The sequence below is a fragment of the Crotalus tigris genome, unplaced genomic scaffold (assembly GCF_016545835.1).
Source record: "Crotalus tigris isolate CLP2741 ecotype Arizona unplaced genomic scaffold, ASM1654583v1 scf7180000024281.4978605, whole genome shotgun sequence".
Taxonomy (NCBI): Eukaryota; Metazoa; Chordata; class Lepidosauria; order Squamata; family Viperidae; genus Crotalus; species Crotalus tigris.
The window spans coordinates 2,985,706-3,011,805 of NW_024100453.1; the positions used below are offsets into that span (position 1 = coordinate 2,985,706).

The window sequence follows — 26,100 nt, forward strand, 5'->3', positions numbered from 1 at the left end:
TCTAAATCTGAACATTCTTTGAATGGCTGCAATGATCACATTTGCTTGTCTCAGTTTTTATTGTGATAAATCTTCAGCAGTTGACATTTTGGAAAGAAAACCCATTCCCTTTCAGTTGAGTGCTGAACTGGCACAATCTCCCTACGTTATAGATGTCCTGTTTTATTTTATTTTTTAAAAATCCCTAAACGAGAAATAACTCAAGAGGTTTCATACAATTGTTACAGACGCTGTAGTAGGGGATTTTCACGTACTGAGAAAAGCCATATGAAAGATATGACGACTGGATAGTTAACCGAATACAATCTCGGAGATGCAGCGTTGTAAGACGCCCACATGCTGGAAACACCTGTTTCTTTACACCCTTCCCATCCGACGTTGACTTCAGCAGCCAAGGACGGTGTGTGATTTCGGGGCGTGCCGCGCACTCACCTTGGTTTACGGAACAATGAGACGGGCGTTGCTGTGGGCGGGGTTACAAGATTTCCATCTCTCTGACTGGAAGGGGGAAAAAAAAGCTACTAGGAAGCAATCCGGATTAGCCCGGAATCGAATTATGACCCCATAGACAGACGTTTCCTTGCTTTTCACCTGGGATACCACCTGAAAGGGTTGGACAGAGCAGCTTCGGATGCCCTTCGTTTGTAAACAGGTGGGCTGCAAATTGGAAAGGCTCGCGGGCTGCTCCGTGATTGACTGCGACCACTCACGGGGGCGGCTCGCTTCACGTTAGAGCCTGGCGGTTGCAGCTCGCGTAGTGGCTGTTTCGTTTCATAGACGATCCTTCTCTTTTCCTACCACCCCCGCCTCCTCTTCTCCCTCGGAGGCTGGTTCTGCTGCTCATGACGTACCTCTCTCGCTGAGTTCCCAGCCCTCCCGCCTTCCAGCTCACTCACTGCTGCTGCAGCTTATTATTATTTGCTTTCCCCCCTCCCCACCCCCGCCTTCCGAGGAGGGGGCGATTTTCTCCCCCCCTTACACCAGGAGAACGGGGGGGGGAAACGAGGGAAGCAAGGCGCTGCATTGTTCCACCCCGCCTCCATTTATTTTTTTGTATTTTTTTTTATTTTTTTTTGTATTGCAAGGAGGCTAGGATCAGCCTTTGACTGTCCTTGCCAGATGAACCTCTCCTCGGCCAGCGATACGTCTTGACTCCGGATTACTCAGGGGGGAAAAAGAAAAAAGGTTAGCCATGGCGTCGATTCTTCCCCTCTCATCTCCCGAAGACATTCCCCCCTTCCCCCATATGACACCTCCTGCCTTGTGCTTTCCCTTTTCCTCTCACTTCGCCTGCCTTCCCACCGCGTCCGACGGGCTAATCGGTAGACGCCCCAACTGTGCGGAGCCGCGGTCTCGCCGGAGCTCACAAGGCTGCGAGATCACGTGGAGGGTCTCGGTAGAATTCGGCGTTCGCAAGCGGCGCGGGAAGGGAGGGCGCGGGAGAAGGGGGGGGGTTCTGCCCGCGCGCCCCGCGCCTTTTCCCTCTCAATTTCCTAAATTCAGCTTCTCTGCTCCATCTCACTTCCCAGCTAACGTCGACGTCCCCATCTTTATTATCGCTGTTGCTGTTCACGTTCCGACCCCCCCCCCGCTTGCTTCCCTCCAGCTCTTCATCTCTCGACGCCTTCGCCTTGCACGGCGCCCCCATGTTCCTCCCTTCCCGAGAGGGGTGTGTTTCTTTCTTTCCTCCGTGCGACGAATCAGCGCTGTTTCTCCCCTCGCGACTCAGGCCTTCATTGGCTGCCGGTTGCTGGAAATGGGGTGGAGAAGGAGAATCGCGGCCAGGCATTCAGGTGTACTTGTGCCCTGTTGATCTTTAGTACCTTTTGTTTTTTAAAGTCAGCTTGAACTTCTCTCCCCCCCCCCCCACCGCTCCCCGTCCGCCTTTCTTGACAATTGAAACACTGCCTTTCTCCCCTCCTCCTCTGTTGAATTCGTGTTTTTCTAGCCTCTAAACCTGGAGATTTTTAGGCAGGAGTTGGAGTAGCTGAGAGGCAAATTGGGTTGGAAAGAAAGCCAGCGAGAGAGAGCGGGCCAGCTGTTTGGTGGCTTCAGCGAGTTTTCTCTCAGAAAGTCGCTCAGAGGGCAAATCGCGTTTTGTTCCTGCAGCTGCATCTCTCTGGGGTTGCTCACGGTTTCTTTTCCAAATCTTCGAAAGGTGCGGAGCTGTGCCCAAGTGGCGTTCAATTTTCATTGTTTTTTTTTTTTAAACCCTCTCTCCCGTGTATAATGCGAGGCCGGTCTTGACAACTCAGGGGTTGAAGTCGGTGAGGAGAGACTTGATCTTGATGCTGAAAAAGGTTTAAAGAGTCCAGGGCTACTTTTCTAGATGTGAGCTATATAGCTTTTCGTTGAGCCGAACTAAAGAAGAGGCTACGGGCCACCTCCGTTGGGCAGTGTAGCTGTGTATGTATCTCTTCCTTGTGTTTGGATAGTCGGGCAGGTGTGAGCGGGTGGCTTCCAGGTCTGTTAGCACTGGAAGGGGATTCCTCGTTTTCTGTAGCTGAGAGCGCGAGAGATGTGAACCCGAGCTTGGCTGCCACGCCCAAATTCCAGGCACTTTGCTGGACGCGGTGGGCAGCTGTGATCTGCCCCAGAGCTTTCAGCCACGTTCTCGATTAATCTTCCCGTTTTGGAAACGAACACGGTTTTTCTAAGGTTGGATGTTTTTGCTTGGACATTTGTATACTTTTGATGGATAGCTAGGGTGTTAATTCTGGGAAATTCTGTGGTCCCTTTAAATAATATAATGGTCACCCTCCTCACAGAGCTTGAATAGAACATCGGTTGTAATGTTTGTTAAATATTAACAGCCCTGGGAAGTTCTTTTGGTTGTAAAATCCTTAAAGGGAAAGCTCGTTTGGATACAGAGCAACACTAAGATTGATGAAGATTAGAGTAACCTTAAGGCAACCTCAGATTGCTTATTCAGATGTAATTCCCTATTGAATTCATTTTCTTTCCAATAAGAGTGCAGCCTTAAATTGAAATCCTTGTGAAAAAAAAATTCTATTGTACATAATATGTCTAGTTATACATATGCATAGGATTATTTTTTAATGATTTGCTCCAGTGATGTAGAAGCCAGGGTCTATTCATGATTGTTCTGATTATTGTAGAGTTACAGAAGGAAGAGAGGACAGGAAAAGTGCCAGCTCCTGTTATTCACTGTCCACTGAAATAGAAAACTGCTGACTCCTTTGCTTCAGCCTCCGTTCCATATAAAGCAGAGATACAGTTAGAAATCTTTCTTTGATATGTGAGTTGATGAATGCAATACCACCAGATGAGCTCTAGTAAGATTACTCACTGTGTAACATGAGAACACATTTGAAGGCTTGGGCTGTGTGAAGAAAGAAAATGGTAAGTTGCTTAGCAAATGGCAATTCATGCCTTCCTCTCTTCCTGTTGCATTTTGCCATTTGAAGCACCAGAGGCTCCATCTTGTATCTATGAGCTTATTGAACTCTAGATGATCTCCATTTATTTTCTTAAAGAGACCTAAATCTCTAAGCCCTCAGACAGAAATTAGATTTTTCTGCAGTGTGTTTGTGAATGTATTCTCAATTGTTTCTCCTGTAAATGTTTTTATTTTTTATGGATGTTGTGCATGATGGTTCTTAAAAAATACCTCTTACTGATGCAGTTCATGGTACAGAAGAAAGAAGGAAAGAATGAAACCTACAAAAGATCTGCAAAGGAATTTGAATCACTGAATCCGTTGTCATGACAAGCGATCATGTGGAAAAGGACTTGTGACTTTTGGATGTTGTGTTTTAGAATGCCTGAGGTTATGTAAATAGAGAAAAGCATTAATTCTAGGTATGAGGGGGATCCTTGATGCTCTCTGAGGTTGCAGATGTTTTCATTACCCAAACTAGGTAACATCATCAGTGCTAGTATACTAGGTATGTATGTGTATATATGTGTGCAGGAAAATTAGCTGTGGTAATATTGCTGAACTGAAGTTGCACTTCGGTCCTTGATTCAGCATAACACAAGGCTTGCTGATTTTCAGAAGTGTAGCTTGCATCAGTGGTTAAATAAAGAATATTGAGAGGGGTCCCCTTACATTCTTTTTCTTGTTGGTTTCTTCATATATTAAAATGTGGATTCTGGTGATAGCTCTGTGGATTCCTGAGAACTGTATGTTCGATGAACACTCTGAAGTTCCTCCTTTAACATTTATGTTTACAATACATTTGTTTTTTATTATATAATATAGATTGAAGTATACATTTCAAACATTTTCCTTGCTGTGTACTTTCTAAGGTTTCAACCAAATTTATTATAGCATACCATGAAAGATTAAAGGCAGGCATGCCTTTTTAAATCTCACTTCTTTAACTAGTTACCTTCCTTTTTCATCAAGTTCCATAATCTGTAGTTTTTGCAACTTTGTTTGCCGTAGGCAGTATGTTTAATTATGATTAAGGTTGTATCTTCACTCCAGGGGTCTTTGTGTTTGTTTTAATGTGAGGATATGATGGTCTCAGCTTGATTCAGCAGTAGGAAGATACAGATTTAAATATCTGAGATCAGATTTAAGAGCTGATATCTTTAAGAGAAAGTTTCCTAACTGACTTGGAAAACCATCATTGAGACACTTTCCTACAGGCAAGATAGTATCATGAAAAAATAAGTTTGGGCAGTTATCTGTACAAAATATGTCAGAAAAAACTCTACTGCATATTTTTCATGTATGGTAGTATCTTTTATATATAACTATTAAAAATAAGCTTTGTTTAGTACAAATGTGCATAAGATTCCAGCTTAAATTAATGAAGATGACATATTTCTCTTGTCTTCCAATTAGCCAGAAATATTGGTTTCAGCATCATTTATTTGTGAACTGCTACAATTTGCAATCTGAGTGGGCATTTGGGTGTGGCTTGATTGCTTTTTATCTACTTGCTAGCTTTGTCTTTGATTCTCATTTTCCTTTCATGTATATGAGCTTATTTTAAGACTTATGAAAAGCTTTTTTTTAAAAAAAGGATATGAATTGACAATTCGTTAAGAGGTATGCATTCACCTGGAAATGGTGCCTGATGTGTCTTTGATATTACTGGATATAATGATCACATGGCATTTCCTTTTTTAAAACTTGCTTTTCTGAAAACTAATAGTTATTGTACCATCTTTTTCTCAGGTGGTGTAATATTGTTTTGCAAGAAGGATTTATTGTAACACTCTTTGTAGTAACAATTTTTTTGGTCTATGGAACAGCTAACACTTAACTGCTTGGGTGAAGAAAAGAATCTGGTTATAGTTTGTACGTTCAGAAGTAGATATCTTGTCATTTTTTTCTACTTGCCACTGGTAATTTGGAGCCAGTGTATTTGTTTGTAGATGCATCTCTGGAGGTGCATTGCTTTTACTTTGAGGTACAGCTCTCTGACTATTCCACTCTTAGCATACTATTGTTTGATAAAGACATTCCTTGGTGGTAGTTTTTCATATTACAGGCCTGCTCTGAAAGAGCCTTTCACAGTCAGTAGGCACCGAGATGTCAGACTATAGCTTCTACTGTACTTAAGCAGGTTTGTTAGCTGCATTGGGTGGAAACAACAGAAGCTGTAGTACAAAACAACTGGATTATTCTACCTGTCACTCCTAATTCCTCTATGGCAGAGGTGTCAAACTGCCGGCCCGAGGGCCAGACGCATCATGCCAAAACCACGCCCACCCCATTGCCAGCAATGGGGAAAAAGTTCCGATACGTCACGCGATGTCATGTGATGTCATGAGTTTGACATGTCTGCTCTATGGCAATGTTTTTGGGCAACATACAAGTATATCTATTTTTAAAAGTCAATATATAAACCACATAGATTCTCAGAAATCTTCCCAATGCATACTTCCCCCCCCCTTATTCTGTTCAGGGCATTTGTATAGTTTGTTCATGTATGGAATTAATTCTGTCCCTGTTTGCCTTCACTGCTTTTGTTGTGAATGAAGAATAGGAGCTGCTGCAGTAAGCATTACTCGTGCTTTTTCTTCCCCAGAGATTTATATTTCCATGTAGTGTGTGTGCTTCCCTTTTGCCTTCTTTGTCAGTGGGACTATTGATGGCAGCAAAATATTTCTCAGCTCTGTCTGCAATTGGGTTCCATTTATTGCTTTAACAGCAAGTTTGGGTAGTAATGGAGGCATTAAATCAGACATATTCTATAAATAGGGATGACACATTCACAATAATTACTGCTGCAATGAGTATGCATACATCTTGAAGGGGTGGATTGATGCCGGATTCTCTGCAGGCTGCTTTTGTATTGGTTTGTACAACTTGCTGGTTGATAAAGCCCTTGATTCTAAGAAATGAGAATTAGAGTATCTTCCTTTTTCATCTCCTTGTGCAGAACAGCAGTGATCTCTATGCACCTCTCTTTATTGACCTTGGTGTTTCCCAAGACTTCCCCTGATGAAAAGTAGAATTTTGCATCATCAATTTCAGTGAGACTATATTGCCATGATTAAAGCTGCGATTGCTAGCCATGTCCATTTGACTCATTGGCAAGAGACTGCTACTTTGCATTTTTTTTCTTCCACATTATTTTAAACTATAAATGTCATTTGCAGATATACTTATGATTCCAGCCTTTGGAAAACATCTCTTGATGTGTCACAGCTAGAGGGTTGGAAGTTATGGTACTATAGGCATTGGCTTTGAGGTCTCTTTCTTTGAATTTGGCAAGCTGTATGATTTAACCTTGCCTTTACTTTTTACCTTTTGTGAAATGAAAATGTTAATTCTTTTCTGCCTCTGGGATAATGTTGTACTCTTATATTTGGGCATGTATTTGAATATCACTAATGGATTCATTGGTATGCTGTAACTTTAAAGAAGAACTCTAGATCAGGGGTGTCAAACTGCCACTCTGTGGGCCAGATGCATCATGCCGAAACCGTACCCACCCCATTGCCAGCAATGGAAAAAAAGTCACAATACGTCATGTGATGTTGTGAGTTTGACACCCCTGCTCTAGACTGTGTTTCTTTTAGATGTTGTTATATTTCCTCCTCCTTTGGGGATGCAAATTCATTTTTAATTCAGCGGTATTGGCCCAAATCCAGAACCCTGTGTGTACTCTGATATACAGTGCGGATTTCTCCATTCAGCTCAATAAAGTAAACCATGTTTTACACCTGCTATTGCCTTTTGTACTTTGCTTATACAAATGAACAATTGCTATTGGAGCCCCATGTTCTAGGATGATTTTTGAAATGCTGACATAAAGTAGACAAAACTTTCCCTACTGAAAATCTGTGACTTGCTTTTAAAGTTTGCCATTGCGCAAAATTATATGAAAATGCAAATATGCATCTGCTAGATTTATGGAGCAGCCGTAAATATGTCTGTCTGTGGGTTTCCATTGTATAGCAGAAGAAAGAGAATTGGCTGCTCAAACAATGTTCTCCCCAATGTTAATCTTTATAAATGCTTGCTTGTAGAAGCAGGGTGGTGGAGGAAGGGATATATGTGCATGTAGGCAGGGAGTTGGAGGGAAGATGGTTAGGTCAGCTTTCTTTTTAAAGAATAGAGACCAATGATTATTTTCATCTTATGAAACAGTACTTCAACGGTGCCCCCAAGTATTTGTTTGAGTTTCTGCATAGTAAGAAGTATGGAAATCCTTTTGGGATAGCAAAAATATCTAGATTCCCTCTGTATCATGTGGTTCCCAAGACATTCTCTATGAAAGTATCTGTAAAAAAAAAAATGGAAATACCTTATGCATGAATAAGTCATAATAACAAAGTAAATGCTTCCAATTCTTAAGGACCTTAGTAGTGTACCCAGGAATGTAAACTAGCCACAATATAGGTTAGTTTATATATTGTACAATTCTTGAGTGGAGTCCTTGACTTACAATCATTTGTTTAGCGACCCTTTCAAGTTACATGGCACTGAAAAAAATGACTTATGAATAGTCTTTGCATTTAGAACTATTGTAGCACCCTCAAGGGCACACGATCAAAATTTGAGCATTTAGAATCCAGCATGTATTTATGACACAACCTGAAGTTGTGTGATCACCATTTGTGACCTTCTCAGCCAGCTTCCAACAAGCAAAGTAAATGGGGGAAGTGAGCACTGTGCGATTCACTTAACTGAAGCCAAAGGGTCATAAAATCTGACACAACTCGACAACTGCCTTGCTTAGCAATGGAATTTCTGGTCACAATTATGGTTGCAAGTCAAGGACTACTTGTAACATAGCATCCCATAAAAGCATTTAACACTGTGCCTCACTTTAGATCATTAAAAGTGTTGCTTCTGTTCAGAATTTCATTTTGACAAATAAGACATAAGTGAATTCTTCAGGTGATCTAATTCTTTAGTCTGCTGGCTAGTGCCAAATGAGCGCTTAGCAGGTACAGTAATCCCATCTCTCTGTTAATTTCTGCAGGAATTTCCAGCTTTTTTGGAATTTTGGGAGGATATTATAGCCATATTCATGAAATGGTTGCCACAGTAGACATGGTCACAAACAAAAATAATCATTGTTCAAAAGGCAATCTGATGAGGTGGAGATAGTTCTTGGTTTAGGACCACATTGGAGCTTGGAATTTCAGTTGCAAGTTGTTGCCGTAAGTTAAGGTACCATGCAACTAGCTTATTTTTAGGATAGTCATAAAGGAGGTCACTGTGATATTAAGCGAGTCATATGGGTGTTAAATGAATCATGTGGTCATTAAGCAAAGCCTTTATGAAGGGGTGTTTTTTTTTTTTTTTTTTTTTTTTGCTGGAAAGCAAAATGTTGCAAATTGTGATCAGATGATCATGGAACCAGTCATAAACACAATTTGGTTGCCAAGTGCCAATCATGTCACTATGGAGGGTGTGGCAGTCATAACTTTAAATATGGGTAATAAGTAGCTTTTGAAGTCCATTGTAACTACAAATGAATGTTAAATGACTAGTCTTAAGTCAAGGACTACTTGTGGCTACCCTGCTAGTTTCAGTTATTTTTGTTCAAGGTATAAACAATACTTTTTGTTTAAGGTATTTTTGTTTAAGGTATAAACAATACCTTTTGTTTAAGGTATTTTTGTTTAAGGTACACACTTCCAAACAATATGGGCGTGCTGACTTATTTTTAAAGAAATATATTGTGGATAAGATAGGCGGAAAATGGAAGCATCATTACAAATATAGATTATCCTTGAGTCTAATGCTTTGCATTGCGACATTCCAGTTTCCCATTTGTTTAACTTTAGATTAAATATAAACCAGAGAAAAATGGCTGGGGTATAATACCTGATAGACACTCTGGTCCTGAGAGCGTGTTGTAAGTTTGTTTCTGTCACATATAAGAAGATGAAAAACACAGGGCATATATGTCTGCTGTCGATGATCTTTTGTGGATGGATCTTTTAATTTGTAAAGGAAATGTTTTTCCTTCATCTTTTTCCGTCTCTTTTTCCCCTTCCCCTTTAGCTTCTTGGTTTTTTTTTTTTTTAATCCTCATTAGGAGTTCATAATGAATTCATGATCCATTCTGCCTTATGATCTGTCTACTTCTAATGTAACAACTTTCAATGGGTATTTTTAGCTTTGTTTTTTTTTTCCTTTTCTTCTGCAGGATTCTGAAAGGAGTTGCATTTTAGTGTGTGTGTGGAGTGTGTGTGTGTGTGTGTGTGTGTGTGTGTGTGTCTGAACAGAGCCATTCCATGAAAGTTCAAGTATGGGAGAGGGGAAGGTCCGTCCCATACATACATTTCGGGGTGATTTCTCATAATAGACTAACTTTATGTCTTGCAATTATGCCTGTGAAAAACATTATTGGCTCATATAGATACAGACAGATGGGAACCCAGTTACATCTGTTGTTTGTGGAAAAGCAGCTGGATTTGGTGGTGGGTGTGAATTTTGAAGGCAGAGGTGGGAAAATACAGCACTAGGTTCCTCAGTCCCCCTCTCCATTATTTCAAGCCTGAAATCTGATAATTTGCAGAGGTTGTAGTAAAGAGGAAGAGTGATAAATTCTGTTGTTGAAAGGGCAATACTGCAAATTCTGATTCTGTACTTGGGGGTGGCAATGGATTTGAATGAACAATGAAAGCAATTTAAGTGCTCTAATTAGATGTATCATTGATTTGCTATTTCTACTAGTAGGAGGCACTGTCAATACTGAAAAACCTGATAAGAAATCTGGGCATTCTGGATTTATGCACGCTTTCGTTGTTTTTCCCCATCCCTGGGTTTGGTAAATCAGGAGGACCTTGGATAGACATTGTTAGAAGATATTTAAATTTAGATTCTTGCTCTGAACAAGGGGTTGGACTTAATAGCCTATGTGCCTCCTATTATTTTATGAAGTGTACTCAAGCCTTAAAAATTCATTTTAAGGTGGCAAGTCCTGTCCTTTCTGCTGGCAAGAGATCAGAACAGGTGTTCTATGTATTGTTGAATTTTTGCCCTTAAGGGCTGTCCGAATTTGCTGTTCTATTTTCTATGCTTCAAAAGACTTTGTGTATGGGCATTTTGGGATGTAATAATGCTGTAGTATATACATTGGTACATCGCTGCTATAGTAGGTATACATCTTATTGAATACAGTTGAAAAAAGCAATAGTGATAATTGGATTTAGTTTTGGGCAGTTAAAAGAGGAAATGTTACATTGAATTGTCCTCCTTGATTGCATTAGGTGGTACAAATGGAACCATCTAATCATGGTTTGTATTAGGAATGCTATTATTAAAGTGCCCAACCCAGAGTGTTAAGAATGTATGGTAGTCCTTGACTTGCAACCATTTGTTTAGTGAACAAATGATAATTTTTATCCTGACTTGCTAAGAAAGGAATAAATCAGAGATTCTGATTGTCACATTTTGTAACTAGGTTGAGTGAATTTAACTGTTCCCATGACAGAAGATGCCAGATTGATGTGAATGAGCAATGGGTGCTATTTGTTTATAGCAAGTCAGAATTCTGGATTATGGTGAGCTGGAACCCCATTGTGATGAAAATATCAGGGAACCCTGTTATTTTGTAGTAGCATAGAACTCAGCTATGTTTAGAACTGTTTAAAAATACATAGTTGCAGAAGAGTTCAGTTTTGGTTTTTTTGACAAATCAGATAAATTCTGGTGTGGTATTTTTGCCACACAATTCAAGAAGATAAACCATTTAGATGTGTCTGGAATAGCTCTTGAGCAGACAGGTTTTGATTAAAAAAACTGCCTAACCACTATGACAAATAACAAAAATAAAAGCCTTACAGGCTCTGTAAGGCGCCTCTGTGGAAACATTTTGGGATTAGGCTACCTAAATGTGCTAAAAACCTTAGGATTTGTGAAGAAATACTAAATGAAGACTCTGAATTTTTGCCTTGTCCATTTTGGATTATAATCTCTTCTAATGTCTTGATTACAAGTACATAGTTGTTTGCCTCTATAATAGGAGGAGAATATCAAAGCATGTTTTCACTGCTAGATTTATTTAAAAAATCTGATAGAGTGGAACAAGCTTGAATTTGATAGAATTCCCCCATTCATTTCTCTTTCATACTATAGTTAGTAGGGTTGATAGATCTGTCATCAAAACTGTAGATGCTTGCTTGAAAATCAAAATAAAATAATATGCTGAACAATATTTTCACTGTTTGATTTATGTTTTTTGTAAACCACTATTTTTCCTGAAAAAGATGGAACTGCAGATCTAGACGGGAATGATGTTTGCAGTTTCCATCTCTATCTGCTTTATATTGACCAAGCATTATATTAGCCTACAGAGTCTGACTTCAATCATTTCTGGAGTAGCTTCTCCAGGGCTCAGTTTAGATCTCTCTTAGATTGCAAGTCCAAGACAAACAACAAAACCAGGAAGACAGCCCATGGATTGCTATAATATATAGCTGGAGAGCTGTGTACAGCTTGCTGGTATTGTGTGTGTGTGCATGCACACACCTTCAAGTCAGTGTTGACACCTAGTGACTTCTTGGACTAGTCTTTACAGTTTCCTTGGCAGGATTCAGAAGTGGTTTGCCATTGCTTGCCTAGGGCTCAGAGAGATGGAGTGAGTCATGGTCACCCAACTGGTTTTGTGCCCAAGGAGGGACTAGAATTCTCAGTCTCCTGGTTTCTAGCTTGATGCCTTAACTGCTACACCAAAGTGGCTCTCTAACTTGGTGGACTACAATTAGATTAACTTTATGGAGAAAGAAAGTGGACAGGGTTTTCAGCAAATTTCCTTTTGTAGTGCTTCTAATAGTGGAAGAACAAACATTTAAAAGATGTGTTGAAGAACTGACACTTAGAAGGTGACTTGATTTTGACCTCTTACTCTTGCTGGTGTTGTATCTTCTGATTTTCTTGCTTCTTTCTCTTTTCTATGTCTTAAATATTTCTTTGATTCTGCACTGTGCTCTGTTACAAGCTCTAGGTGCATGGAAATAAAGATTGCTGGTGAATTGGGGAAGCTGAAGCAGGATATTCTAAAATATCTGAGATATTTTAATTTACTGGTCATTGACTGATTTGAATCTGATTTCTTAGTGGCTGCATTCATATCTTGTGCCAAGCTATAATGTATTTTGCCTACAATGTTATATGAATTCAGCCACTTGGACTTTATCAGCAAACTGTAACAGAATCCATGGTTTCATGAGATGTGTGAATTTAAGACAATTATTAATGTCATTAGTCACTCTGTGACAGAAACAACTCATCTTGGCAGTTACCAAAGGGAGCTGTCGGCTAAACATAATAGCCCTGGAAGATAATCAGGAGTGGTGTTAATTGCAGGTATACAATGATGAAAGAGACACTTGTTCACCCAGTCTAATGAGGTAAGAAGACTGATAGGCAGCGCCATTTTCTTCATATACCTCTGAGACTATAGCTAGTTCTTGACTTAAGGACACAATTTAGACTGGAACTTCCATTGCAAAGTGAGATGGTTGTTGAATGAGTCTTCTCCAATTTTTGCAATAGTTTTTAAGCAAAACACCATAGTCATTAAGTGATTATTAAGTATCATGTGGACATTAAGTGAATCTGGTTTCCCCCATTGACTTTGCTTGTTGTAAGCTCTCCTGGGAAGGTTGCAAATGGTGATCCAGTGACCTTAGGATGCTGCAATCATAATAAATTCATGCCAGTTGCCAAGAGCCTAAATTTGTATCATGTGACTGCAGGGATGCTGCAATGGTTGTAAGCCATAGGATTAGTCATAAGTCACATTTTCCAGCATTGTTGTAATTTCAAATTGTTGCCAAACAAATGATTGTAAGTCGAGGACTACTATATGGAATAACCTTGACATAGAGCAAGAGGAAATAATACAGTTGCACAAGTAGTTATGGGTGTCTCTGTTTAGCACATGTGATACCTCTACTCAGGTTCATTTCAGGGTACTGATTATTACCTTTAAAGCTCTTCATGGTTTGGACCAGGTTCTTGCATAACTCTCTTCTCAGTTCTATGTACGCATCCTGTTCGAGTAAGTAGGAGAGGCATGTGCCAGGTCCCATCTGCTAGGAGAGTCAACTGGCAGGCAGGAGGAGGGCCTTTTCTGTACTGGTGCCCATCTTCTAGGTTATGATTTCACCAAAGATCAGCCTCTTTGAAAACCAGGTTTGTGGTTGAGCCTGGGAATCCAGATATGTGGCACATCCTGTATTTTGTTTGTGTTAACTGTTGCTGTTTTTTTTTCTTGGCTCTTTATGCTGTTACAATTTTGTTACATAGTTTTTTATTTTAAAATATTGCTACCTGTCCTGATTCATGAGCTTTTGGAGTTGCTATACACATTTAATAAATAAATATGCAAGTAATTGTACAAATAAAACCACCCAGGTTCTGCTTAGATTTCCTGGCAGACACACTTGCTTAGATGTGGTTGAACTAGAGCAGGGGTCTTCAAACTGGCTGGGGAGTTCTGGGAATTGAAGTCCACAAGTCTGAAAGTTGTACTTCAGACTTGCAAGGAGAGAGAAAAATATCCGTATCCCAAATGAATGATTCTTTTTCCAACTGCATATTTATGGGAAAATACTCTTGTGTGTTCTTTATGAAGTTTATCCTACACATGGGATAACAGAGAGTGCTATGTAGTAATTTGATTTTGCTGTGTGAATCCAGCAAATTGTGATTTAGATAATAAAGAATGGCTATTGTAGTTTGGGTTATCTGTGAAAGAAAAAAAGTGTTGTGCGGGAAAAATATCAGAAGTACATATTAAAAAAATATATCCAGGCCTGAGTTTGGATACATATAAAATATCCCCCTGGACAAGAATGGCTGTTTCCTTCTTTTTAAGATGCTTGGTTGTGGTAAAGAAATACACCTTACAGTCAATTTGTGTTCTTGTGGGTCCAGTTCCAATGGCATATCGGGAAGAATCAACATTCTGTAATCCAGTATTTCTCAACCTTGACAATTTTAAAATACGTGAACTTTAACTTCCAGAATTCCCCAGTTGGCTTTGGGGAGTTGAAGTCCACACATCTTAAAGTTGCCAAGTTTAAGAAAAACTGCTCTGAACCTCTGTATGTTTTATTGCCTGTTGGCTGAAGCCTTTCTATGCTAATCGGCAGAAAACCTGGTTAGAGCTGGGAAGCTCCTGAATATTTTTTCCACAAGATAAGGTGACAAACAAACAAAACAAACAAGGATTCTGAGGAAAGACGAAAGGAGGAATTGGTCCATTTTCCTGTCTTCAATTTACCCCCCCCCCCATGATGCTGTCCTGACCATAGAGAACTAATGCTGTATTTCAATGTCAGCTACATGGTTTATTCTTGGGAAAATTCCACTGAAAAACAACGATGTTGTCATATACCTTCTCCTCTGGTGGATGGGGCTGGTGATGGGGTAACATTTAAGGGTATTTTCTAGCAGCCTAACCACCTGCAGTTGAAAGAAAATCTTCCTTTGCTTTCTGGGCTTGTCCTATTACTTCAGGCACAAATATTCAAGGGGCTGAAAGGCAAGAAAAACCAGCTAATGCAGCAATTTTATTATAATTTTAAATGGGTTATTTCTCATGGCTTATACTTAGATATCTCTTTAGTTTTATCATTTTTGCTTTAACGCTTCCTTTCTTTAAGGAGCTGGATGATTGTTTTCTGTAAAGATGTCACAAAGATTAGGTGACTTTTCTATCCACTCCAAACTTTAGGTGTAGCTCTCTCATCTTACAATAAGTACTCTTCAGCATAGTTGTTCTCCAGTAGGGTACTTGGCATATAAAAGAACAGTAAACTGATGTATAAATCCCATGACTTAATGAAACTGGCTGTGCAGTTTTCTTGGCACCAGTATGGAAGTAGTTTGCCCTGGCCTTTTTCTTGGATGTTGTGATGGTCCAGCCTGTTCTAAAATCCTGGGATTTCCTGGTGTTTCTATCCAAATTCTCACTTGGCCTGCCTTCCTTAGCTTCCATTTCTGGACAAGAATAGGGACATCTTGCCATTTGTTGGGTCTTTTTTCCTCAAAAGTACAAATTTTTGAATAAATAACAAAACAAGCTCAACTTTTGTACTTCTAACATTTGATTTTATTATTTACTTAGAAAATGTACAGTATAGACCTCCTACTGCCTTGGCCATTTGGATAGTGTGATTTTAGGTGGTGATTAGGTTTAGGTTATACATTAAGACATAAAATTATGTGTCTTTAACACAAAAGCTAAATTTGTGACATTTCAACATCTGGATAAATGTTGTTTTGAGACACCCTCCCCCCAAAAAACCTGTAATAAAGTGGGGACTCACTTCAGGTCCAATGGTAATTAAATCCATACAGTGGGATTTAAATTTTGAGCTAATTTTAGTGTAATTAATGAGGGTTCCAGTTGCCTTCCCTAAATTCAAAATCAGGACCATGGTAGGAAAAAAAATCAAAGCTTTTCCAGATAATTCCTCTAATTATTTCTGGTTTGTAATAAAACATTCTTGAGTGCCAGAGTTGTTTTCCATAAATTTATGATCACAGGGTACTAAAATCCCCCTGGAAATGAGTAACTTATCTTCTTTATTATACTAAGGACTCATTTTGTAATGATATGCAGCTTAGTGGTGAGTATAGAGAAAAAAAAACCCTGCTGGACTGATAGTTCTGTTGTGATTGTCATTAGTGGGAGTAACCTTTCACCATGTTTTCCCCACTTTAAGAGTTACTTAATTCTTCTGCTTCAAAGCAATGAAACTTGGAAAAGCAGACACAGGGTGGGGAGTTGTCTTCCTTGCAAAGGGAGGACATTTATCTTTTCAATGATAATTAGTTATAGCAAGGACAACCTCAAAATGTAACTAAAGCAATAATCATACAATATGAATCTAAGGTAACAATCAGTGTAAGTCAGGTCAGTTATGAAACAAGACACTCAAGGAATGTTTGAAATTTCATTTTAAGAAATGATGTCATATTAATAGTGCCTGGACCAGGCAAACATCTTTGATCATGGAGGTTGTGCTGTCTTCAACATTGATGATGCAGCCAAAATAGCTCTAATGGTTAACATTCTTGCTCCAAGGAAAAAGAATTTGGAGCTTTCTCTTGCTGAATTCAATTGATGACAGAACATAAGGCAAAGGGGAAGAATATGTCCTGATTGTAATTATATCCTAGAATATTTACAGTTTTATAGCTACATTAAGGAAGTGCCTTATATATTTCCTGTGATTTGTTGCTATATTAGTTCACACTGTGATGATTATTTTTTCTCTCTGTGAACTAGAACTTTGTTGGCCTTGTTTAAATAGTAGAAAGTATTTGTATTTAAGGTGCTATCTTATATTTATTTGGGAATGACTAGAGAAAATTAGTCCCAAACTATTTGAACAAATTATTAGGCTAGAAAGAAATTTGCAATGACATCTGGTATTTGTTAATCAGAAACATTTTGCCAGATGTAATATGGATACATGATATCTTTTGTTGAGTTTATTGAATTATTTTTAAGGAATGAAACATATGATAATAATTGGAGCAAATCTAAACATATAAACAAATATAGCTCTGTGAAAAAATTACTAATATGACACATTTTCAAATTTTAGCTCACATACTGTAGAGAGGCTCTTTGCTAAAGTTTTGTTAAAAAGTGGAGTAAACAGGTAATTCATGGTCATTAGAAGAAGGATGTTCTAGCTTTGCTGTAGGCTGTTTTCAGAAAAGAAAAAGCTGCTGCAGTTGCAAAGCTTTTATAGATTTAGGAATTGAACCAAATCAGTCAAGAAGTGAAATTTTAGATAAATTTTAACTGTTTTTTTTTAGTGATACCATGTAGACTGCATAAATCAGACAACCACTAAATGGCAGCAAAGAATTTTCTAAATCCCTTTACTGTTACCTATTGTCCTCCACCCCTTTATGGATTACTGCCTTGTCGTGGCGAAGGGGCTTGCGTAACTCAATGAAGCTATAAGCTATGCCGTGCAGGGCCACCCAAGACGGACAGGTTATAGCAGAGAGTTCTGACAAAATGTGATCCACTGGAGAAGGAAATGGCAAACCACTCCAGTATCTTTGCCATGAAAACCCCATGGACAGTACTAAAAGGAAAAAAGATATGACGCTGGAAGATGAGCCCCTCAGGTCGGAAGGTATCCAATATGCTACTGGGGAAGAGCAGAGGGCTAGTACTAGTAGCGCCAGAAAGAATGAAGCAACTGGGCCAAAGCCGAAAGGACGCTCAGCTGTGGATATATCTGGTGGTGAAAGGAAAGTCCGATGCTGTAAAGATTTTTTCTCCATAGGAACCTGGAATGTAAGATCCATGAATCAAGGCAAGCTAGACGTAGTCAAAAAAGAGATGACAAGACTGAACATCGACATCTTAGGAATCAGCGAACTAAAATGGACAGGAATGGGTGAATTTAACTCAGATGACCATCAGGTATACTACTGTGGGCAAGAATCCCTCAGAAGAAATGGAGTAGCCTTCATAGTCAATAAAAGAATAGGAAAAGCAATGCTGGGATACAATCCCCAAAATGACAGAATGATCTCAATTCGAATCCAAGGCAAACCATTCAATATCACAGTAGTCCAAATCTATGTTCCAACCACTGGTGCTGAAGAGGATGAAATTGACCGGTTCTATGAAGCCCTACAGGACCTTATAGAATTAACACCAAAAAATGATGTCCTTATCATCATGGGGGATTGGAATGCTAAGGTAGGAAGCCAAAAGATAACCGGAATAACAGGCAAGTTTGGCCTTGGAGTACAAAATGAAGCAGGGCACAGGCTAATAGAATTTTGTCAAGAGAATACGATGGTCATAACAAACACTCTTTTCCAACAACCCAAGAGACGGCTCTACACATGGACATCACCAGACGGTCAACATAGAAATCAGATTGACTATGTGCTCTGCAGCCAAAGATGGAGAAGCTCTATACAGTCAGTAAAAACAAGACCAGGAGCTGACTGTGGCTCAGATCATGAGCTTCTCGTTGCAAAATTTAGGCTTAAATTGAAAAAAGTAGGGAAAAGCACTAGGCCACTCAGGTATGAACTAAATCATATTCCTGATGAATATACAGTAGAGGTGACAAATAGATTTAAGGAATTGGATCTGATAGACAGAGTGCCTGAAGAACTATGGATGGAAGTTCGCAACATTGTACAAGAGGTAGCAACTAAAACCATCCCAAAGAAAAAGAAATGCAAGAAAGCAAAATGGCTGTCTGAGGAAGCTTTGCAAATAGCTGAGGAAAGAAGGGAAGTGAAAGGCAAAGGAGAAAGAGAAAGATACACCCAATTGAATGCAGAATTCCAGAGAATAGCTAGAAGAGATAAGAATGCCTTCTTAAATGAACAGTGCAAAGAAATAGAAGAAAACAACAGAATAGGGAGGACCAGAGATCTCTTCAAGAAAATTGGAGATATGAAGGGAACGTTTCATGCAAAGATGGGCATGATAAAGGACCAAAATGGCAGAGACCTAACAGAGGCACAAGAGATTAAGAAGAGATGGCAAAACTACACAGAAGAACTATACAAGAATGAGCTTAACATCCCAGATAACCACAATGAGATGGTCACTGACCTCGAACCAGACATCCTAGAATGTGAAGTGAAATGGGCCTTAGAAAATCTGAGCAACAACAAAGCTAGTGGAGGTGACAGTATTCCAGCTGAGCTATTCAAAATCTTAAAAGACGATGCAGTAAAAGTGCTACACTCAATTTGCCAGCAAATTTGGAAAACTCAACAGTGGCCACAGGATTGGAAAAGGTCAGTTTACATTCCAATTCCAAAGAAAGGCAATGCCAAAGAATGTTCAAACTATCGCACCATTGCACTCATTTCACATGCTAGTAAAGTTATGCTTAAAATCCTACAAGCTAGACTCCAGCAGTATGTGGATCGAGAACTACCAGAAGTACAGGCAGGATTTCGAAGAGGCAGAGGAACTAGAGATCAAATTGCCAACATACGCTGGATCATGGAGAAAGCTAGGGAGTTCCAGAAAAACATCTACTTCTGCTTCATTGACTATGCAAAAACCTTTGATTGTGTGGATCACAACAAATTGTGGCAAGTTCTTAAAGAGATGGGAGTACCAGACCATCTCATTTGTCTCTTGAGAAACCTATATGCGGGTCAAGAAGCAACAGTGAGAACTGGACACGGAACCACTGATTGGTTCAAAATTGGAAAAGGAGTCCGGCAAGGCTGTATACTGTCGCCCTGCCTATTTAACTTATATGCAGAGCACATCATGAGAAAGGCAGGGCTAGATGAATCAAAAGTTGGAATTAAGATTGCCGGGAGAAATATCAACAACCTAAGATATGCAGATGATACCACTCTAATGGCAGAAAGTGAAGAGGAACTAAAGAGCCTCTTGATGCGGGTGAAGAAGGAGAGTGCAAAAGTTGGCTTGAAACTCAACATTAAGAAAACCAAAATCATGGCATCTGGCCCTCTCAATTCCTGGCAAATAGATGGGGAAGAAATGGAGGTAGTGACAGATTTTATTTTTCTGGGCTCAAAGATCACCTCAGATGGGGACTGCAGCCAAAGAAATTAAAAGACGCTTGCTCCTGGGGAGGAAAGCTATGGCAAATCTAGACAGCATTCTAAAAAGCAGAGACATCACCCTGCCAACAAAAGTGCGTGTAGTCCAGGCCATGGTTTTCCCAGTTGCAATGTATGGCTGTGAAAGTTGGACCTAAGAAAGGCTGAGCGCCAAAGAATGAGGCCTTTGAACTCTGGTGCTGGAGAAGACTCCTGCGAGTCCCTTGGACTGCAAGGCATTCAAACCGGTCAGTCCTAGAAGAGATCAACCCCGACTGCTCTTTAGAAGGCCAGATCCTGAAGTTGAAACTCAAGTACTTTGGCCACCTAATGAGAAGGAAGGATTCACTGGAGAAGAGCCTAATGTTGGGAAAGATTGAGGGCAATAGAAGAAGGGGACGACAGAGAATGAGATGGCTGGATGGAGTCACTGAAGCAGTAGGTGTGAATTTAAATGGACTCCAGAAGATGGTAGAGGACAGGAAGACCTGGAGGAACATTGTCCATGGGGTCGCGACGGGTCGGACATGACTTCGCAATTAACAACAACAACAACAATTGTCCTCCAGATTTTGCAGAATACAGACACTATTTGAATATGCAAGATCTTTTCTGAATTTAAAACTGCCAGACATAATTACAGTCAGGTCAAAGATTATGGATTTATAGCAGCCTTTTTCAACTTGAATCCTTACAGATGTATTGAACTCCCATAATCTCCTGGTAGGATAGCATTGGCTTGAGTAAAACCTGATCATGAAAGAAAGTTGGAACTATTTTATTCACTGTAATTTATCAGTATTTTTTTGGCAGTATCCTCAAAATGATATAACAACAAAATACAACAATAGCAGAGATCTCAAGAAAGTGATAGCAGCAGCAGAGGAAAGCAAAGAAAAATACAAGAAAGGACTCTTGCACAAATATGAAGATATTTCCTGATATGTGACCTGTTTAACTGTCATTACTATTCCTGGTTTCTCTGTACATATTATACTAGGGGAGTGCTGTGGTTGATGGATTGTACTTAGGTATTCTGTGGCTTGTTGCACTGCTGAAAGAGCTATTTTAATGATGTATTTACTTGTCTTTGTAATGTAGGTTGCTGGGTTTTTTAGAATACAGTTGGCAGGCTTTACTTGTAGAGACTCAGGAGAACTGGAAGATCAGGAATTGCCGGGCTTGCCAATCAGATAATGACTTGCATTGTACCTGCCCTCTTGCTAGTGTTAGAGACAACCTTTATTCTTTTTGTTTCTTCTTTCCACCACTGTTTTAAGTCTAGCATGCTCTGAAATTCTGCACAAGTGAAGAATTTGATACTGGGCAAAACATTTGCTTTGTGTTTTTGTACTTAAAGTATGTTTTTAAAGCCATCCTTTAGACCAGTGGTTCTCAACCTTTCTAATACCGTGACCCCATAATACAGTTCCCCATGTTGTGGTGACCCCCAAGTGGGTGTGGCCATCAATAAGAGGGAGTAGGACAGCTAGGGAAAAGGGAAAAAATGGCGGACAGCGTGGTTTGGCGACCCCTGTGAAATGGTCATTTGACCCCAAATGGGGTCCCGACCCACAGGTTGAGAACCACTGCTTTAGACCAATGTTTCTGAAACTGGGAGCTAATTTAGGCATATTGTATCCTGACGGTAATGGAACAATCGCTTGTTTGTGAATCAGTTTGGGATTGCCATTGCAGAGAAACTTGTGTAAAATGAGTCTTGAGTTTGTTCTCATTTTCTTTTTAATAGAGTAATAAAATTATTCAGGACCACAAAAAGAGGTGATTGGGTCAAAAATTTCCTGACAGTTAGAACAATTAGTCATGGAATGACTTGTCTTCAGAAGTTGTGGGTGCTCCAACACTGGAGATTTTTAAGAAGAGATTGGACAACCATTTGTCTGAAATGGTATAGGATTTCCTACCTGAGCAGGGAGACCTCCAAGGTCCCTTCCAACTCTGTTATTTTTAAAAGTTCTGAAGTACTGCTCTAGATATTTTGGTTTAAAGTGCCCTGATATCTGACCATTTGCTATACTGGCAAAGAGGTAAGGCAGTTTTAATCTGTAACACTAGGGATGGCATCAAATTACTATACTCTGTTTACACTTTTTACATTGCATACACATATTCTTTGCTTAGTAAACAGTTTACCAAGATCTGAGATGATAAGTAGGTCCGGTAGAACATTTTTGCAACTCCCTATGGCTAGCAAAATGAAGGCAGAGTAAATAAGTAATTATTCTTTGTAAAAGCAAGACTTCTGAAGTATTAGGTTTGTAAATTGTGTGCTATTGTAATACAGAATGTTGAAATTTTTTTAAAAAGTATGTGATATATTTAGCTGCTTTCTGTATCATAGAAACTACTGTATAAATGCTGTAAAACAGAGCTATTAAGGTGACCTTTGCATTCATTTTTCTGAAAGTGCATGTGGACATTCTTGATTACACACCTAGTGTATACCATCTATAGTAATTACCAGAGTTCCGTTCTAAGAATGCACATTCAGTACATTGGATGTCTAGTAACATGTACTGTTGACATGTAAAATGAATGCTGATGGATGAATGGAAAAATGAAAACAGTCATGATATTGTAGTATGGTAGCAGAGAGAATCAACAGATATGTTAGTGAGAGATATAGTCAATGAAAATGATGCAAATTACAGGTAGTCCTCAGCATTCAACCATAACTGAGCCCACGATTATGATCATAAGTCATGGTGGTTATTATGCAGGTCATCGCATGACAGTGCCTAATTTTACAGGCATTTTTGCAGCATTTATTATTTGTGGCTTCTACATTGTAATCTGCAATGCCCACAAGAGGTCAAATGCTGCTTTCCAGAATCTCCTTGGGGGATACTTGGCAGAAGTAATGCAGGTTACTGTATATACGTAATGAGAAGGAAACATATGAATATAAAATTGGAATGTGGTATACTGTTTGCTGTCCAGGGTAGAAAAGTACTCATATGTTGAAAGTGATTATTTATGCAGGACTCACAAATGCTTATCCCATTACCTTCAGCAATTCTGATAGTGAGTGCCTTTACACAGTGCAGAGGTATTTATTTGGGTACCATTTACAATTCTGATAACAATAAGTTATCAACAATAAGTGTAATAAACTGTAATAAATAGGAGGTTGCTAACATTCAGGTATTATACTGTTATGAAATGGGATAGTGGTTTCTCTTTGAAGGGAAGGAGGCATTTTTGAGATGATAAAACTCAGTTAATCCTATTTTCGTGTTACATTATAATTTCCTACTGAAGTGGTTTTGAGTATTGGCATCACCAAAACTCCAAGGTGTACTAATGGAGAATCTTTTGTGGAATTCCAGAATTCCTGAAAAAAAAAAAAGACTTGTGAAAACCACATTTTGGAAGTCATAGTTAACAGATCATAAAAAATATTTAAGAGTCACATGAACTCATATACTGCATGTGATTTGTCTTTAATGAATAGGAGACAGGCATGATAACTGTAACAAAATCTAGAGGAAACACAATTCTATTGTTTTCAAGAATATTGCTAAACATCCTCTATTTCTCTCATTTTCTTTCCTTTAGTGTCCACCAAGCATCTGAACAGAGATAACGCAATCCAGGACATTAACTGGAGACTGGGTAAGTATTTAATTATCCTTTAACTGACCTCTCAATTTCATTTTTTTGAAATGGAATATCACTAACGACAAAAGGTCTAATCTTTCTTTAGCATGTTTTAAAATATTAACTACTATTTCATAATCTGATAAGGTTTTTCTCAAGCATTGCAAGATAATTTTAGAAACCACCAAAGAACGGTTTATGTTATCTCCAGAGTAAACAGAATTATATTTGGTGGGCACTGAGAGATTCCTGTTTAGTTTGATCAAAATGAAGATACTTGGATCAAGGAAGCCACTGCAACTATAGTTAAAGGCAGCAGTTGTTGACTGAAGAATCTGCTCTTTAGTCCTGTAAGTTTTACTATAAAAACAAAACTCTGTCTGCTTTGCGGATGTGATTGGTGTGAAGGTAGTATGTTTCAGAATCACAATAGTTAGGTGTCCATATCTTCTAATTTTATTGCTTATGTGTCAGTTATCCAAGATTTGATTTTAGATATTAAATTAATTCAGTTTACATTATTGACTTGATTTGACATGTCAGTTTGACTGGAAACATTGATTCAAATTGTTGAATCATTTTGAATAGTTAATATATTTTGGATATGGGCATTTGATGAATATGTTAGCCTGTTAATTAAAAGTACTTTGATCTTAGGTAGCAATTGTCCATAATTGCATGTGGATTGGTGAACATATTTATTAAATTTGCAATAGGGAACAATTATGATGTTGCACCATGCATGGCCACAATATTATTACATCTGTGTGACGTGATCACAGTTTTTGGAGATGAAGTTGTCCACTCCATTTGCCTCATCAAAACACTATATTGCTCCAAGGAACCTCCCATATCACTTCCAATAGTCAGAGAAGGTTTCTACAATGCACATACACATAAGCTGCCTCTGGTATTTTTCATAGCCCATAAAAAATGCTAGAATAGGTTATGGAAGCAGCATAAGCCAAAACAAAGTGGCAGCTTCTGTTGACTCTGTAGATAGCTGGAGGATCTTTGCTTTGCAAAGAAGTTTCCAGGAAGTGCTTCTGATAAAGAGTTGTTAAAATAAAATCCCCTTCAGTGCTTTGTTCAGCTAAAATTATTATATAAAATCATTATTATTTTATGTCAAACCTCCCAAGTGATGTGTAGATAGTTGTGGTCTACTAAAGTTCTGGCACTTTATCCTCTGTGAGGGCTGCTTAGTTGATGAGGCTATCATCCATCAGAATTTCATTTCAAGTAAAACAAAACTGGCAAAATTATCTCACATTTGATGGGCTTATGCCACTCCCCAAAGCAGGAAAAGCACCTGGCTACAGTCCTATCAAGGAAAATAAATATTCTTGGGTTTAGGAAGGAATCTGTTTCTTGGGAGAATTGTAAATAGGTCTCTAGCATGGATGAAGATAAAATTCAAATGTGTGCCTGAGGGGCTGTCAGTTTTTCTCCCTGAACAGCTTGGCTTGTACATTTGTATGAGCAATTTCTGCTTGGCAATTTCACTGAATTTACCTTGTATTATGCAAGTCTTGGTGATTCTTTCTTTCCATCCCTGCTTGTTATGATAATGATGTTATCATGCCTGTGGGGGGAAAAAGATGGACAGAACTGAAATGAAGGAATAACATTAATCTTTCTCATTTTTCTAAATTGACCCACATTTGTCTCTGGTACTGAAGATGATTGAAGCTAGAGCCATGCCATTTCTTGCTATCACTTCTTCCCCTGGAGTTCCATCTTCTAATCTTTGCCTACAGTTTCTTAAATCTAAATGCTCTGCTTAAGTTCAGCAGCTGAAGAGAGCTAGGAAAAATGAGAGGTAAATTTCAGGCCATCTTCCACTTCCCTTTGTTAAGTACATTGGGGTGTCAAACTGCCGGCCCACAAGCTGGACGTGTCACGAGGAAACCGTGGCCACCCCATTGCCAGCAATGGGGAAGAAGTTCCGATATGTCACGCGACGTCATGTGACGTCGTGCGTTTGACATGTCTGAAGTACATAGACTAATCAAGTGTTACACTGAAGTGAGCAATATATCCCTGTTGGAAACCTAAGCTTTGTTTTCTGACATTCTGGAAGGTTATAGAACAGTGCTTCTCAACGTTTGTGTGATGGCGACCCCTGTCACACAAACGTTCTGCGCATGCGCGGTGCTGCACGCATGGGGGCAGGCCCCCAATGCGCGATGCGCATGCGCAGCGCCCCATGTGCGACGCGCATGCGCGACGGCCCCCCATGTGCGACGCGCGTGCACGGCGCCGCCCCCATGCGCGATGCGCATGCACGGCGCCGCCCCCATGCACGACGTGCGTGCACGGCGCCGCCCCCGTGCGCGCTGCTGCCCCCGTGCGCGGCATGCGTGCACGGCGCCACGGAAAATGGCGGATCGCCACCTTTGGCGACCCCCGAAAAATGGTCGATCGACCCCAAATGGGGTCGCGACCCATAGGTTGAGAACTGCTGTTATAGAATGAGGTGATGTCATAAGAAG

The 26,100-nt window shown here is 39.5% G+C and overlaps 1 protein-coding gene across 15 annotated transcripts in view; it reads left to right on the forward strand.

Annotated features, from left to right (window-relative positions):
• The first annotated feature begins 460 nt into the window (after nucleotides 1-460).
• Nucleotides 461-26,100, forward strand: part of EPB41L1 (erythrocyte membrane protein band 4.1 like 1) — a 185,176-nt gene continuing 159,536 nt past the window's right edge. For 3 of the 15 annotated variants that reach the window (XM_039323696.1, XM_039323689.1, XM_039323702.1), the window contains exons 1-2: nucleotides 678-1,185; nucleotides 23,564-23,620. The gene's annotated coding sequence lies outside the window, so the exon portion shown is untranslated. Of the gene's footprint in view, nucleotides 653-676; nucleotides 1,186-1,743; nucleotides 1,794-1,865; nucleotides 2,159-3,119; nucleotides 3,364-23,563; nucleotides 23,621-26,100 lie in introns of those variants that run through there. The other 12 variants (XM_039323697.1, XM_039323692.1, XM_039323698.1 and 9 more) reach the window with 10 other exon arrangements.